The 17,922-nt window shown below is 42.0% G+C and overlaps 1 protein-coding gene across 2 annotated transcripts in view; it reads left to right on the top strand.

Annotated features, from left to right (window-relative positions):
* TMCC3 (transmembrane and coiled-coil domain family 3) overlaps positions 1-17,922 on the top strand; it is a 311,857-nt gene that overhangs the window by 166,505 nt on the left and 127,430 nt on the right. The window lies entirely within an intron of this gene.

The raw sequence follows: 17,922 nt of genomic DNA, 5'->3' as shown, positions 1-17,922 counted from the left end.
GCTAAGGTAGGTGGTCATGGTCAGCATCATCAGAGCTAAAGCAGATGGTCATGGTCAACATCATCAGAGCTAAAGCAGGTGGTCATGGTCAGCATCATCAGGGCTAAGTCAGTGGTCATGGAGCTAAGTTGTCATGGTAGAGTAAGAAATATTTGGTCTTTGTCCCTGGTTCCTGACACAGAACTTGTATAACCCTTGGAATGTCCTGAGTGACAGGCATGATAGGATTATTTTCTATTATTCATAACAAGCCCCTTCAGCCTTACCTGAGTTTCTGCTAATGAGATGATTTTTGGTAGGCCCATAGATAGCTTCATGATGGGGCTGGTTGCCAAAGGAACCAACCATGTTAATTAAAAAGTGGAACTTTCAGGGCCACTGGTATGATTTGGCTGTGTCCCCACCCAAATCTCATCTTGAATTGTTCCTACAATTTCCACATGTTATGGGAAGAATCCAGTGTAAGGTAATTGAATCATGGGATGGGTCTTTCTCATGTTGTTCTCATGATAGTGAATAATTCCCATGAGATCCAATGGTTTTCTAAAGAGGAGTTCCCCGCACCAGCTGTTTCTTGCCTGCCACCATGTAAGATGTCCCTTGTTCTTCTGCCGTGATTGTGAGGCCTCTCCAGCCATGTGGAACCATGAATCAATTATACCTCTTCCCTTCATAAATTACACAGTGTCAGGTATGTCTTTATTAGCAGCATAGAGCCACCCTTCCTTCAGGGAGGGGTAAAGGGGTCAAGATTGAGTTAATCACCAGTGGCCAATGATGTAATCAATCATACCTCTGTTATGGAGGCTCCATTAAAAAACACTGGAGGACAGTGTTCTGAGGGTTCCAGACTGATGAATGCATCCATGTACCAGGAGTGGGGTGCATCCCAACCCTGCAGGGATGGAAGCTTATGCACTCTGCCCCTTCTGGATCTCACCCCATGTGCTTCTTCCTTGAGTGTTCACGTGTATCCTTTATAATAAACAAGTAAGAGTAGTATAGTCTTCTCCTTAGTTCTGTGAGCCCTGAGAAGGGAGTTTTAGGACTCCCCTCACCCCCAATTTATAGCCAGTCAGAAGTATAGAGGGCCCAGAACTTGCAACTGATGTCTGAAATGAGGCAGTCTTGTAGGGCTCTATGTTCACTCTGGGTAATTAGTGTCCGAACTGAATTGAATTGAATTACAGGATACCTGGCTGCTGTCCAGAAAACTGGAGAATTAGTTGGCATGAGGAAAAATCACCACATTTGGTGTTAGAAGTGTTGTGAGCGAAACAGTGGAGAGCCACATTGACAGCATGCACCCTTGATAGGCTTTGCTGAAAATGGCACCCCAGCCCTCTGGTCATCCTCCAGAAAAGCCATTGACACCAGTTCAAACATGAGGAAAAGACCAGGTAGAACTAGGGACAGTATACAAAATACCTGATCGCTGTTCCTCAAAACTGACAGGCCATCAAAAACAAGGCAAGTATGAACTCCAGTCACAAAACAAGGAGACAGGATTAAACATGACATGGGATCCTGGATGTGGGATCTTGGGAGAGAAAAAGGACCTTAGGGAAAACCTGGTAACATCTGAATAAAGTGTGGCATTTAGTTAATCGTCACGTGTTGGTGTTGGTTCCTTCATTGTGACAAAACTCCCGTGGTAACGTAAGATGTTCACATTGCAGGGACTTAGGTTAGCAGAAGAGGTGAACTTTGCAGCCTTGCTATCAATCTAAAACTGTTCTACAATAAAAGCTTTACAGTAAAAAACCACTAAGAAAAATCTCTAGGATTTGGCAGTTGATTAGGTAAGGAGGGCAAGGGAGAAGGAGAAATAAAGATTTTGTCAGTCTGGCCTGATTACCTTGCAAGTTAGCTATGCTAGTGGACAGAAGTAACTGACTGTAGGAGGCGTTCTGGCTTGCAATAGGAAGTATGAAGTTGTGGTGCTAGGGATATATCCATGAATGCGACGTACTGTTTAACAGTTTAAAGCAATACAAATGCCCAGAAAGGGCTTTTGGGTTTTAGGTGTTTTGTTTAAAATGAGCTCTAGCCTCACAGCATTTGGCATTTAAATTCTAATTTAAGAAAGAAAGATGAACTGGATTAAAAATAAAATAGTGATTGAACTTTGTATAAATAGCTGGACTCCTCCTCATGTATCTATGTTTCTACGGGAGTAAATTTATCTTTATGTCGTTAATGCATTGCTGGAGCTTGCAGTAGCTAGCAGCCCCTCTTTATTTGCAGAAGGACTTAGAGTCACGTTGCCAAGTGAAACATGATGTAAGTGACTCAGCAGCAAGAGCCAGCCTTTTTTCTTTAGCTAGAAGCGCTAGATGTGTTGACCCAAATATACTGAAGAGCATGTTTTGTTTACTTCAGACAAGAAGTAAAAGCTTTGTTTGAGTCATTCCTTTTTCTATCTACCCTATTTATATTTTACAGCCAGCACTGCCTCGAAAATGTACACAGCCATTCATCAGAGGCCTGCAATGTCTGCCATGCCTTAACAATATATGACATGTGTGAAATTTATCAATGTAGATAAAACCACAGGCAAGACCTCACGCCTGTATAGGTCATGAACGGGTCTTCACCAAAGAAGAAATTCAGGTGGCAGTCCATGTGCAAACAAAATTAAACTTTATGAGTAACAAAAGATATATAATTAAACTTGTGAAGATAGCGAAGAAATACAGGAGCCAGTGCTGGCAAGGGAATGAGGAAGAGTGCACTGGCGGGAATATAGATCAACGTAATTTAGGGGGAGGGCAGCTTGAAATATATAGTCCAGATTTTAAAATGTATTTAACCTTTGTTTCAGTCACTACACTTCTAGAGACTATCCTAAGGGAACAGGCATATAAAGAGAGATGAATGATGATCTAAGCATTGTTTAAAATAGTAAAGCACTGTGATAACATCCAACAATAAGACAGACACTAGTTAGCTTCAGTGTTGTAGATGTAGCTATTGTAATAGAAAGACTTGCATTCAGTTTTTGGAAAAACTTCTTTCAAAATGCATTCGTATAGTCCAGTTTATACAAAAGGTGTGTGTGCATGCATACTTCTAAAAGAACATATGTTACATTTTAACTGCTTTTAAACTGTAAATGAAAATAAAAATGTTTTCATTCTAAACCACAATGTGGACTCTCAGCGCTAAATTCTGAGTGACGTAAGCTGTCCTTCTCTCATAAATTACTATTATTTTTGTAGAGCCTAAAACATGTACCCATCACCACCCATATGCTCCCTCTCCAAAATAATCCTGACTTTCTTAAATAAAAATTATAGCTCATCCTAAATTATTGAGAAAGAATTTTCACTCAGTGTGAAGAACCTAGAGCCGTGTTATAGAGAAGCCAGCTAACAGTTATTGCTGCTTAGTTTTATTTTATGCTACGGTAGTTAACCAAAACAGTGCTTCATAAAAAACACTATACTTACAAATACAGGGTGAAAAAGAGGATTTCAGTGAGAAAGTGGGATTTTCTTCACTTTGATTTCATTAATTTACATCTTGCCTCTTTCCAAATGTATTTAAAGTACCTAGATCATGTGCTAAACATAAAAAAGGGCTCACGCACGTGAACTAACCCACTGCACCATCACACTGCCCCCAGGCTAGTATGATAAAAGGCAGGGATGATAAAAGGCAGAACATATTTCCAAAGACACTCAAGATCTCTGAACTAGAGACTTCACCTTTAACACATGAATGAAATGACTCAAAAATCATCTTTCTTCCAAAGTCAATTGAAAACCAGTGTGGCCATGTAGTTCAGATCAGCCCAGGGGCAGAGCTTGAGAAGAAGAGCTGACTGTAGCCAGCAGGGGCCCTAAGTAAATAAGGTTTCCTGTAACCATATACAGCCTGACAAGAGTAGTAGAAGAAAGGAAAAGGGGTGACCAAGGGGAAAGCGTTTAGAGGGCATCTGCTCTTTGCCAAGCACTAAACTGAAATGCTTATTGTGTGCTGTCTCATGCAGTAAGCTGCAGGCATATTCTAATGTTCAGATAGGAGTTTGATCTAAATATTTCTAAATAAATCAATCTTCTTCCTGATAATACCCTTACCAGCTGCTTGCCGTGGGCCGCCATCTCCAGATCTGCCAGTCACCCAGCTAGTTGTTAATTATCCCAGATTTCCCCTCCTCCCACCACTCTTGAGTATCCCATTAGCCACTTCTTAAACTGCCTGCCGCAGCCACAGTGAAGAGAGCTTGGGATTATTTGAAGAGGGCTACCAGATACCTTGGATTTCAGAGCCAGACTTGTGAGCAGGACTTCACTTTAGTCTTCCTCATTGGTATCTGCCTTTTTCCAAAAAGGATTTGAAGTACCAAAATCTTCCAACAGAATGTGCGCCGTGAGACGTTTTGTAAGAGAGAGAAATTTTACCAACTCTACGTAGAGGGGGCAGTATATACAAAAGCAAAACAAAGTGAACAAAGGAAAGAAAAGAAATATCCCACTACGGTGGGAATGAGCAACAGGAGATGGGGAGAAAGACTGAGCACACTTGCTCCTGGGAGTGGAGCTCCTTATGATGCGTTAGTGATTCAGTAGGTGACACCTATGAAGGGTGATCACAGCTTTGTGGAAAGAGGTTTGTCTCTGAGCTTTCCCCAGTGCCTGGTAGGCTTCTTCTGTATTAGGACAACTTCACACCAAGATTCCTCCCAGAACCTTGAGCCTACTTAATCCCATCCCCATTATTTCTGCCATGCTGAGCTACACATACGATGTCAACCTCTTTTATGCTAACATCCCCTTCTTGTTCTTCGCGCACCTTCGCCTTTCCATCCCTTAGTATTACTCCAAATCCTCCCTGCTTCTTCAAGTCATCGCTCTGCTACCACCATCTTTTCGCAAGATTCCAAACGGGTCTGAGGACTAAGTCTGGCCCTCTGCCATGTTTTGCTTAATCTACACATCCTGCCTTTATTACTGGCAAGAGCCAAGAATCTGCGGTCTCCTGTTTGCTGAAGTCTCCAGCACTCTGTGCTGTTTCCTACTCCCATTCCCTGTTGTTTCCTGGTCTTTCCTGTGTTCCGTGTCTTGGTCTGGGTGGTAGTCAGCGAAGTCTGTTCAGTTAGTAAAAATTCACAGAGCACTTATTTTGCAATTTTCTGTGAGCATGTTATATACCAGGTTAAAAAAATTTAGAAGTTAATGGTCTGGGTATGGTGGCTCAAACCTGTAATCCCAGCGCTTTGGGAGGCCGAGGTGGGTGGATCACCTGAGGTCAGGAGTTCAAGACCAGCCTGGCCAACATGGTGAAATCCCATCTGTTAAAAAAAAAAAATCCCTATTTCTCTAGATAAACCCTGCAGTGGACATCATTATTTTCCCCATTTTGTAAATGAAGATACGGGAACATGGAAAGGACACACAGTTTGTCTATGGTCATTCAATTGGTACATGACAGAACTGGGAGTCACACTTGGGTGGCCTGTGCTTTTTATTTTTGGAGATGGACTCTCACTCTGTTGCCCAGGCTGGAGTGCAATGGGATGATCTCAGCTCACTGCAACCTCTGCCTCCCAGGTTTAAGTGATTCTCCTGCCTCAGCCTCCCAAGTAGCTGGGATTACAGGCGTGCGCCACCTCACCCAACCAATTTTTTATATTTTTAGAAGAGGCAGGGTTTCACCATGTTGGTCAGGCTGGTCTTGAACTCCTAACCTCAAGTGATCCACCCGTCTCAGCCTCCCAAAGTGTTGGGATTACAGGCGTGAGCCACCGCACCCAGCCTTGGCCTATGCTCTTGAACACTGTGTCTTCCTTCTTGTCAAGAGAGTTGATCCAACCATGAAAGACTCTAATTCTACTCTTGGCTTCTCTTTGCCACTTCAATATCCAAACCATGAGTTTCAGAGATTCATTTACATTGTTGTTTTAAGTGCTATAGTAGATTAAAGGTGGCCATGAATTATTTGCAACTCCTTTCATTGATATGTAGGATCTTATTATCCTCCCCTTGACTTTGGGCTGATCTTAACAATTCGCTTCGCTGGTAGAACGCAGTAGAGATGACACTGCTTGACTTATGAGGTAGACTGTAAGAAGCTTTGTAGCATCTGCCTTGGTTCCTTTGAACACTGACTCTTAGAATTGCCAAGCTGTGGGAAGCCATAGAGAGGCCCACATGGAAAGGAAATATGGACACTGGCTGACAGCCCAGCTTGGCTCCCAGCCTACAGCCAGCACCAACTTGCCAACCATGTAAAGGAGTCATCTTGGAATCGGATCCTCCAGCCTCAATTGAATGACCCCAGTTAATGTCTCATAGAGCAGAGATGAGCTATTCCCGCTGAGCACTGCCCAAACTGAAGATTTCATGAGAAAAATAAATGACTAGTATCATCTTAGGACACTAAATTTTGGAATGGCATGTTATATAGCAGTGACCGGAACCCAGCCAATTTTGTTTAACCAATGTATATTAGCATCATATGTGAGATCAGAAAAAGTTTTGCTTTCTTTAATATTAATGTTATCATAGAAAGTTTCTTCTAGCAAAACCTTAACTCTTAATTCAAGCTATTCCTGAAAATCATTCCAGGAATTATCTTTGCTGCTAAAAATGCTTTTTTCTCTATCCTCACTAAAGGAAATAACAAAGACCACCTACGGTAGCTCAGAGTTACTGACTCAATTGAAACTTTCTAGGAAAAAACACATTTGCTGGTAGAATATCAACAAAGTCCCATCAAAATAATTGTAGGAAGTAAATCAATGTAAAATCAGTTTCTTTATAAATCTGTGAGTTGCTAGAAATTAGATATGAAAACTGTACAGTCTAAAGTTAGTTCTTCACATTAGCTAAATGAGCAGAACACTAACATCTCACATTTTTGGCTGGGGCTCCCCACTTACTCAAGATATTTGCTTGGCAAATATTTTTCCAACTAAACTGCAGTTACACAGGGTGTGTTCTACCACACTGGACCAGCCAAGTTGGAGAGCGACTGATTACCAGGGTGATGTGTTTTCTGCAAAGGGAAGTCACAGGGTTATAGCTCCCATTTCTTCTGAGCCCTTTGCGGGATATACTCTCTGTGCTCTTTCTCCAGCAAGATAAGTGAGGTAGGGAAGAGATGCTTTTGAATGCATGCTGGTGGTTAAATGCCTGTAAGAAACTTGATAGGGATATGGGTGATATTGACATATGTGTTAGAAAATTGATAGTTCTGGCTGGGCACAGTGGGGTGCACGCCTGTAATCCCAGCACTTTGGGAGGCTGGGGCAGGCAGATCATAAGGTCAAGAGATCGAGACCATCCTGGCCAACATGGTGAAACCCTGTCTCTACTAAAAATACAAAAATTATCTGGATGTGGTGACACACACCTTTAGTCCCAGCTACTCAGGAGGCTGAGGCAGGGGAATTGCTTGAACCTGGGAGGCAGAGGTTGTGGTGAGCCGAAATCATGCCACTGCACTCCAGCCTGGTGACAGAGCGAGACTCTGTCTCAAAAAAAGAAAAAGAAAGTTGATAGTTCTATGAAAACTTAAAAAGTGATGGCCACTGCTCTAGTCTGAATGTTTGTGTGCCTCTATCCCCAACCAATTCATACGTTGAAACATAATCCCCAGTGCAATGGTATTAGGAGGTGGGACTTTTGGGAGGTGATTAGTTCAAGAGGGAACAGCCCTTGTGAGCAGGATTAGGCTGAGTGGAGCTTGTTTGCCCCTTCCATCACATGAGGATGCAACAAGAAGGCTCCATCTATGAGGAAGCAGGTCCTACCAGACACTGAACCTGCCAATGCCTTGATCTTGAACCTCCCGGCCTCTAGAATTGTGAGAAATAAATTTCTGTCACGTAGAAGCCACTGAATCCATGGCATGTTTTATAGCAACCTGATTGGAGTATGACAGCCACAGTATATAGTTAAATGGGGAAAAAAAAAAGAAGGAGGTTGACAAATGGGGGGTATTATATCACAATTTGTTTGCTATATAGATGGATGGATAAGAGATGGTGAGTTAGGGCCAGGCACGGTGGCTCATGCCTGTAATCCCAGCACTTTGCAAGGCCAAGACGGGCGTATCACCTGAGGTCAGAAGTTTGAGACCAGCCTGGACAACATGATGGAACCCTATCTCCACTAAAAATATAAAAAAGCGGCCGGGTGTGGTGGCTCACGCCTATAATCCTAGTACTTTGGGAGGCTGAGGCAGGCAGATCACGAGGTCAGGAGTTCAAGACCAGACTGACCAACATGGTGAAGCCCTGTCTGTACTAAAAATATAAAAATTAGCTGGGCATAGTGGCACATGCCTGTAATCCCAGCTACTCGGGAGGGTGAGGCAGGAGAATCTCTTGAAACCAGGAGGTGGAGGTTGCAGTGAAATGGCACCACTGCACTCCAGCCTGGGTGACAGAGCAGGACTCAGTCTCAAAAAAAAAAAAAAAAAGTTAGCCAGATGTGGTGGTACACTCCTGTAATCTCAGGTACTCGGGAGGCTGAGGCAGGAGAATTGCTTGAACCTGGGAGGCGGAGGTTGCAGTGAGCTGAGATTGCGCCACTGTACTCTAGCCTAAGCAACAGAGTGAGGCTTATCTCAAAAAGAAAAAAAAGAGATGGTGAGTTAGAAAGAGGTGTTTTTTAGCAAGGCCAAAGAATGTATTCTCTTAGATTGGGGGTGCTACTCAACTCTGCAGCTCTGGCTTGAAAGTAGCCACAGATTATATATAAAAAGATGGACATGGCCATGTGTCACTAAAACTTCATGGATGTTGAACATTGAGTTTCTTTTCTTTTTTTTTTTTTTTTTTTTTTGAGACAGAGCCTTGCTCTGTTGCCAGGCGCCAGGCTGGAGTACAGTGGTGCGATCTCAGCTCACTGCAACCTCCACCTCCCGGGTTCAAACAATTCTCTTGCCTCAGCCTCCCAAGTAGCTGGGACTACAGGCACACACCACCACGTCCAGCTAATTTTTTTTGCATTTTAATTGAGATGGGGTTTCACCATGTTGGCCAGGATGGTCTCAATCTCTTGACCTCGTGATCTGCCCGCCTCAGCCTCCCAAAGTGCTGGGATTACAGGCTTGAGCCACTGTGCCAGGCTGGACATTGAGTTTCATATAATTTTCACATGTCACAAAATATTATTCCTATTTTCAGTCATTTAAACGTATAAAAATAATCAGTTTATACAGTTCATAGGCTGTATAAAAATAGGTGCAGACTGGCTTTGGCCACAGGTCACAGTCTCCTGACGCCTGTTGTCATTTGGGTTGTGGAGAATTTGGGGAGAGGAAGCGGCTTGCTTTCACCCTCTACTGTCTAAACTTTTGTATTTTTGGAACTTTTTAGAACAAGTATTGTTTTTTGAGATAAGGTCTTGCTCTGTTGCCCAGGCTAGAGTGCAGTGGCATGATTGTAGCTACTTCAGCCTCAAATTCCTGGGTTCAAGTGATCATCCCACTTTAGCCTCCCAAGTAGCTGGGATTACAGGCATGCACCACCACACCTGGCTAATTTTTTTTTTTAATTTTTATCTTTTATAGAAATGATGTTTCCCTATGTTGCCCAGGCTGGTCTTGAACTCCTGGGCTCAAGTGATCCTTCTGCCTCCGCCTCACAAAGTCTTAGGATTATAGATGTGAGTCATAGCATCTGACCCATGACCCTTAAAATTCAAAAAAAAAAAAAAAAGACATTTCCATGTTAGAGCAAAGGAAGAGGAGAAAGTCTCTGTGTGGGCCCCTGTTAGGTTTCAGCAAGAAAAGGACACATGGTAGAACCTTAGGGCTCTTGTTTGAATAATTCAAGATCTCATTTATTCAGACTGACCCACCCAGAATTTGGTTGAAAGTTCCATTTGTTCTCCCTAAAGAGATTTATGAACTTATTTATAAATAGTTTAAGGTAAATAGTGTTACTAATTATACATTCTTTTCTTTTTGTTTTTTTTTTTTGTTATTGTACTTTAAGTTCTGGGGTACATGTGCAGATCACGCAGGATTGTTGCATAGGTACACACGTGGCAATGTGGTTTGCTGCCTCCATCCCCCCATATGTTATTTTCATCTGCTTGTTAAAGCAGGCCTATTAGAATATCTGTAGGAGAAGAGGGTGAGCTTAGATTAAGATAACTTGAAAGCAACACCATATTCTTTTTTAAATGCCATTACCCGGACTAATTCAGACTTTCTTCGCTTCTTCTTTTACCCACAACTGACGATGCTTTTATGGTACTTGTCTTAGGCTAGTTTGCATTAGGTCTGTTTATGTTCTTCTTTTTGTCCATCTTTATTCTCTGTAAATTCTCTGAAGGCATGGGTCTTATATATAATACCTTTTATTCATTCACTTATTAAACAAGTGCTTTCTTTGTATCAGGCATTTTGATCTATGGAGCACACAGTCTTTGTTGAATCTGACTTTGTACCATCCATCTGGATTCATGTTATTCCTCCTGGATAACAAATTAGCTTTACCTCACAGGTCAACTGTGATTATTAGTGGGTGCTTAGGTAGTGCTGTGGTTTGAATGTGTCCCCCAAAAGTTCATGTGTTGGGAACTTAATTGCCACTGTAACAGTATTAAGAGGCGAGGCCTTTAAGAGCTTACTAGGCCATGAGGGATCTCCCCTCGTGAGTGGATGAATGCTGCCGTTGGAGGAATGCGTTCCTGATGAAAGGATACATTCGGCCTCCTTTTTCTGTGTCCTGTGTGCGTGCTTCCTTGCCACATGATACCATCCGCTAGGCGAGGACCCCAGCCAGTTGCTGGTACCATAATCTTGGACCTTCCAGCCTCCAGAACTATAAGCCCAATAAACTTCCGATCTTTATAAATTACCCAGTCTGTGATATTCTGTTATTGTAACAGAAAAAGGGACTAAGGCAGTATGTTAGGAGGCATTCTGAGAGTCAACTAAAAAGAGACTCTTGTCTGTCACCCATCTGGGAGACGAGTATGACAGCATGTGGGTCACATACATGTCACCCCTTATATAGATTGTGAATTGTGGCACATGAGAGGCACCTGGGGTCAGGGTGATGTGATGGTGGAATAGATACGGATTTGGTGTCAGATAAGATTCAGATTAATTTCCCTTCTGCCTCTTCTTTGTGACATCACCAGTGGAGCCTTAGTTTCCTCTTTAAAATGTGCAAAATAATATCTACTTTAAAAGACTATTATAGAGCTTTAAAAATCATTACTATTATGATCATTATTAATAGCTAATATTTATTGAACATGCATTATGTCTTGTGTTAGCTGCTTTACAGGTATTATCTCATTTAATTATCAACACTCCTACTGTTCTAATTTTACAGATGAAAAACTGGGACAAAGAGGGTTCAGTTAACACAAGGTTACACAGCACATGATCACGTAATGTGTGTGAAAGTCCTGTGCTGTGCCTGGCACATGATTAAGTGCTATGTAGCCCTTTGCCTCCTCCCTCCTCTTCCCACCCTCACCGTGCTATATAGCAACAGTGTTGAGGAGACCACCAACTCTTCTTGGGTGGTTTGTTTATGAGTCAGTAGGGAAAAGCTCGTTCATTCCTTTTTCCTTCTCCAGGCGTCCTCAGACTAGATGTGTCACTTATGAGATTTCCAATGGAGCCCTTCTTTTCATTTATTATGAAGCTTTCAGCCCCGGGCTTTGACAAGACTATGGTATCACCTAGAGCCCAAACAAGAAACAGATGATATACTCAAATCTGATCATCTGAAGACCATTAATGAAGGAACTTCTTACAAAGGAAGAGAGAAAATGCAGATCATTACAGAGCTCCTTCAGGTTAGTCACAGAAGGGCTAACATCAGCCCTAGGCCTGAAGAGGAAAGGGAGAACTTACCCAAATTTGGGGGCGAGGAGGCTGTGTGGAGGGGGCTTTCTGACCCAAGCTGTGATCTTCAGTTAGGGGATGCAGCCAGCCCACAGTGAGCCATAGAGAAGGGAATAGGGGAAGTAAAACCCCAGCCTCACTCTTCTCTCTCCTTCCCCCTGCTGCTGCTCCTCAGGGGTGAGCCCAGCTGGAAGCCATGTCCATGGATGCAGCCATGTACACTGGACTTCCAGAGAAGGTAGGGTGGATCTTGAGGGGCAGGTGGAAGGTATCAGCCCTGCTGACACCCTGGGCACACTCAGGAAATGGTGAGGTGGCTCGCAAGTTCAGTTTCACACACTTCTTGGCGTTTGTGCAGATTCAGACATTCTCGGCTCCAGCTGTTTAACAGATGGTTAGATCTTCCAGGTAGACGGTTACAAATTACTTTTTGTAAGTGTGCATTTGGAAAAAGTCTGGCAATGGATTAAAGGACAAAGAATTGAAGTTGGTTCTTCTACATAGCCTTTGAGATGGATTCATTATCTCATTAGCCATACCTCTTAAAAAACCTCAGTTCACTTATTTATAAAATGAACACAGTAAGCCATTCTTCTCAGGGACACGTGAGGCCTCAACTAGGTAAAGTCTGTTGCTTTTGTAGACCTTATTATAATTTTTAATAGACTTTTTAATAATTTTTGAGACTTCTCATGGAGATGAGAGGTCTTCATGTGCAGAGTAGCATAGAACCTCTTAAATTAGATTTGAGATACAAGTGCCTGCATCTTTCTTTAGGTTGTTGACTCTGGCGTATTATCGATGGTCGCATCTTAGAGGTTCATCTTGGAGGTGAATAACTTGACTTGAAAGGTCATATGGATTTTTCTTTGACATTTTTTCACGTTAGACCAACAGTCTCTCACCTTTTTGGCACCAGGGACCAGTTTTATGGAAGATAATTTTCCCACAGACAGTGGGCAGGTTGTGGGGACGGGACGGTTTGGGGATGATTAAAGTGCATTACATTTATTGTGCATCTTATTTCTATTATTACATTGTAATATATAATGAAATAATTATACAACTCACCGTAATGTAGAGTCAGAAGTGGAAGGTAGGGGGATCTCCAGGAGCAAGTGGAAGGTATCAGCTTCCAGCCCCTCAAGGTCCACCCTTCCTTCTCTGGGAGTCCAGCTCTCACTGGGAGCCCTGAGTTTGTTTTCCTGCAACTAGACAGTCCCACCTTGGGGGGATGGGAGACAGCGACAGATACTCAGGCGTTAGATTCTTATAAGGAGCGCCCAACCTCGATCCCTCACATGCTCAGTTCATAGTAGATTTCGGGCTCCTATGAGAATCTAATGCCACCGCTGATCTGACGGGAGGCAGGGCTCAGGTGCTGATGCCGCTGGAAATACAAATGAAGCTTCACTCTCTCGTTTGTTCAGTCACCCACCGCTCACCTCCTGCTGTGCAGCCCAGTTCCTAACGGGCCACAGACTGGTATCAGTCCATGGCCCTTGGGGACCCCTGATTTAGATGGTCTCAGACATGCTGACCAGGATAATTGGGACCCTGTCTACCTAGGATCAGCCACTTAAATCGACTGACTAAACATCCTCCCTCATTATTGTAGTCTGTGTACTACAGGTAAGATCTGGAATAAATTACGTAAAATGGACCACGTAAAGACTGTTATGTCATATATCTACCAAGTACCTTAAGGTTTAGGCAATATGTTGGTAACTATGTGGAATAACTGACACTCTCAAACGTTATTTGTGGTGGGAATTTAAGTTAGTTCAGCCATTTTGAAAAACCAGCAAGTTCCATTAAAGCTAAGCATATACCCACCCCATGAATAGCAGTTCCATTACTAGGTATACATCCAAGATAAATGTGTGCATGTGTCTTTTGAAAGACATGCACAATAGCGTCTATATCAGCCTTATTCCTAACAGCCCAAACTAATTAATAATCCAAGTGGATATCAACAGGGAATGGATACAGTAAAATGTGGGGCTTCCTACACCGTGAAACACTTCATAGCAATACAAATAATGAACTAATTAAAATATAATAAACTAATGAAACATACAGGAATGTGGATGAATTTCAAAGATATTGTGTTGGGAAAAATAAGCCAGACATAAAAAGAGTATTTTTATGAAGTTCAGGAAGAGGTAAAACTTGTTAATGGCTATGGAAGGAAGTTTAAAAAACAAAAAAGATGGGCTGGGCATGGTGGCTCACACCTGTAATCCCAGCGCTTTGGGAGGCCGAGGCAGGTGGATCACGAGGTCAAGAGATCAAGACCATCTGGCCAACATGGTGAAACCCCGTCTCTACTAAAAATACAAAAAGTTAGCTGGGCATGGTGGCACATACCTGAAATCCCAGCTACTTGGGTGGCTGAGGCAGAAGAATCGGTTGAACCCAGGAGGCGGAGGTTGCGGTGAGCCAAGATTGCGCCATTGCACTCCAACCTGGGCAGCAAGAGCAAAACTCCATCTTAAAAAAAAAAAAAAAATTACCCCTTATACCAGGGTGGGGCTGGGAAGTATTGATTTGGAAGAGTCATAATGAAACATTTTGGATGTTGGAAATATTCTGTCTTTTGATACAAGTGGTGTTACAGAGGCATACCTATGTAAAAATTCATCAGACTGTACACTTTAGCTTGTATACTTTACCCACTTTTCTTCTTATATGCTATAATAAAAATGATTTTGAAAAAAAATTTATTGAGCATTACAGCCAAATCCTGGCAAATATGGCAATGATGATATCAGGAAACATAGTGAAATGTTTAACTTAATATAACATAATCATTCTGGAGAGTTTGGCAATATGTATTAAAAATCTTAGGAATATGCACAACTTTTGACATAACTGTATTCTTTGTGTGTGTGTGCGTGTGTGTGTGCATGCACGCGTTCCAAAGATTTCTTCATTTCTTGCATTTGAAGTACTCTTCAATAACATCCTTGACCTGAGACTCCTTGGATGTTCATTTCAATGTTCTTTGTAATATTAAGCATTTGGAAATGACTCAATGTTCAATTTAGAGAATTGGTAATGAATTCTGGAATAATATGCAGCTAGTTAAGGAATGTAGTAGAGGAAGGGTCTGTGTTTGCATTACTGTGTGTTTCTGTGGCGAAACCTCATCTCTATTAAAAATACAAAAATTAGCCAGGCATGGTGGTGGGTGCCTGTAGTCCCAGCTACTTGGGAAGCTGAGGTAGATATGACAAAGACTTCAGAGAATGGTTAGTTGGCTCAAAAGTGGCTGGCTCTAATCATGATGAAGACATTTGAAATATGTATATTGAATGAAATGGATAGATATTAGGTGTATCACATTATTTACATCCCTGGATGAAAAATGCTGAACGTCTCACATTCCTTCCTTGAAAATCTGTTTTTCTCATATTCTTTCACTTACCCTTAGAGTTTTTTAGGGTCTGCGTATTGATTCAAACCCAGCAAATAAAATCTGGTGTGCCTTCAAAGTGTATTTTTCGGACTGGGCACGGTGGCTCACACCTGTAATCCCAGCACTTTGGGAGGCTGACACGGGTGAATCACGAGGTCAGGAGATCAAGACCATCCTGGTCATGGTGAAACCCCATCTTTACTAAAATATAAAAAATTAGCCAGTCGTGGTGGCGCACACCTGTAGTCCCAGCTACTCGGAAGGCTAAGGTAGGGGAATCGATGGAACCCAGGAGACGGAGGTTGCAGTGAGCTGATACTGTGCCACTGCACTCTAGCCTGGCGACAGAGCAAGGCTCCATCTAAAGAAAAAAAGTTTATTTTTCCTTTTTATCATTGCTGGTTATATTAGTCAGTTTTCACGCTGCTAATTAACACATACTCGAGACTGGCTAATTTATAAAGAAAAAGAAGTTTAATAGACTCACAGTTCCACGTGGCTGGGGAGGCCTCACAATCATGGTGGGAGGCAAAGGCACATCTGACATCGCAGCAGACAAGAGAGAGAATGAGAACAAAGTCAAAGGGGTTTTGTCTTAACTAACCATCAGATCCCATGAGACTTATTCACCACCATGAAAACAGTATGGGGAACCACCCCTGTGATTCAATGATCCTCCACTGGGTCCCTCCCGCAATATGTGGGAATTACAGGAACTACAATTAAAGATGAGATTTGGGTGGACACAGCCAAGCCATATCACTGGTTAAAGAAACTCCAGGCCTCTAACAGAAGCTGTTGATGTAAATGTAGAAACTGAGGGCCAGGTGCGATGGCTCACGCCTGTAATCACAGCACTCTGGGAGGCTGAGGTGGGTGGATGATGTGAGCTCAGGAGTTCGAGACCAGCCTGGTCAACATGGAGAAACCCCATCTCTATTAAAAGCACAAAAATTAGCCAGGCGTGGTGGTGGGTGCCTGTAATCCCAGCTACTTGGGAGGCTGAGGCAAGGGGATCACTTGAACTCAGGAGGTGGAGGTTGCAGTGAGCCGACATCACCCCACTGCACTCCAGCCTGGGCAACAGAACAAGACTCAGTATCAACAAAAATATATATTTGTTTGTGTATAATTATATATACATATGTGTATATATGTATATAAATATCTGTATATATGTGTGTATATATGTGTATATATGTATATACGTATATGTATGTATATATGTGTGTATATATGTATATACATATATACACATTTATTGTAACTGTATATATACATATGTGTGTGTGCGTGTATGTGTGTATAGATATATATAGAGAGAGACACTGAGTGGTAAATAGTAAAGGCATTTGGAGGAAAGCTGCTGGAGAAAGAGGAAGCCTGATTTTACTGTTTTCCCACAGTAAAACCCTATCCTGTGTGTAGTTACCATTAACTATCCTTTCAGACTTATTTCTAAGAAGCCCACTTGGAGACATCTAGACTTTCTAAAATTTAATAATGTCTCTGATGGAAATAATATTACATGCTAATTAATTGTCATAGGGTAACATTATTCAAATTGGTAACTATCATTCCCAAAGATTATATTAAGTTTGATCTGTGGGCACAGCTATTCTCTGAGAAATAAATTCAAAAATTTATTTGTCTCTTCTTCTTTTGACCAAAGGAAAAATTTAGTCAGTGACCTTGGTAGGTTTCTTATGTTGAAAAATGTATGTGAGATTTTGTACTGTCATTTCTAAAAGCTTTTTAATTCAGGTTAGCCAGAAATTTTTGGAAGAGGGTAATTTTTTCACTGGAAAGTGTGAGAGTCATATTATTTTCAAGGTTACGTCGTCCTGAGCTGTTTTTTTTTTTTTTTTTGTAATGTCTCAGAGCTTCAGTTTCTAAATCTGTAACATGGAAATAATAATGCTACAACATCTTAATGGCAGTAGAAGAATAACATCGCGTCTGGCATGCGGCAAGCACTCAATTGTTGTTAACTCTGTATATGTGCATACATACTAACTCCAGGCGCATAGCATTATCTATACAATTCATTATCTTGGTTTTTCACCTCCTACTTACCACCATATTTGGCACACACTAGGTGTTATAGGTTTTTTGCCTGAAGTCCCCTATTTTGTGGGATCTGAAAATCAAATCAATTGAATTCATAGACATAGAAAGTACCAGAGGCTGGGAAGGGTAGTGGGGGTTGGCAGGGAGGTTGGGATTGTTAATGGATACAAAAAAATAGAATGAATAAAACCTACTATTTGATAGCATAATAGGATGACTATAGTCATTAATAACTTAATTTTATATTTTAAAAATAACTCAAAGAATGTCATTGGATAGTTTGTAACTTAAAGGATACATGGGTAAAGGCTGGGTGCAGTGGCTCATGCCTGTAATTCCAGCACTTTGGGAGGCCAATGAAGGCGTATCACCTAAGGTCAGGAGTTCAAGACCAGTCTGGCTAACATGGTGAAACCCCATTTCTACCAAACAAACAAACAAACAAACAAAAAAACAGTTAGCTGGGCATGGTGGTGTCGGCCTGCAATCCAAGCTACTCGGGAGGCTGAGGTAGGAGAATTGCTTGAACCCAGGAGGCAGAGGTTGCAGTGAGTCAAGATCACGCCATTGCACTCCAGCTTGGGCAACAAGAATGAAACTCCATC

This window comes from Cebus imitator, unplaced genomic scaffold (genome assembly GCF_001604975.1).
Source record: "Cebus imitator isolate Cc_AM_T3 unplaced genomic scaffold, Cebus_imitator-1.0 Scaffold18, whole genome shotgun sequence".
NCBI classification, from domain to species: Eukaryota; Metazoa; Chordata; class Mammalia; order Primates; family Cebidae; genus Cebus; species Cebus imitator.
Note: the sequence above shows the minus strand (reverse complement) of the source record. Positions and strands in the feature narration are given on the sequence as shown.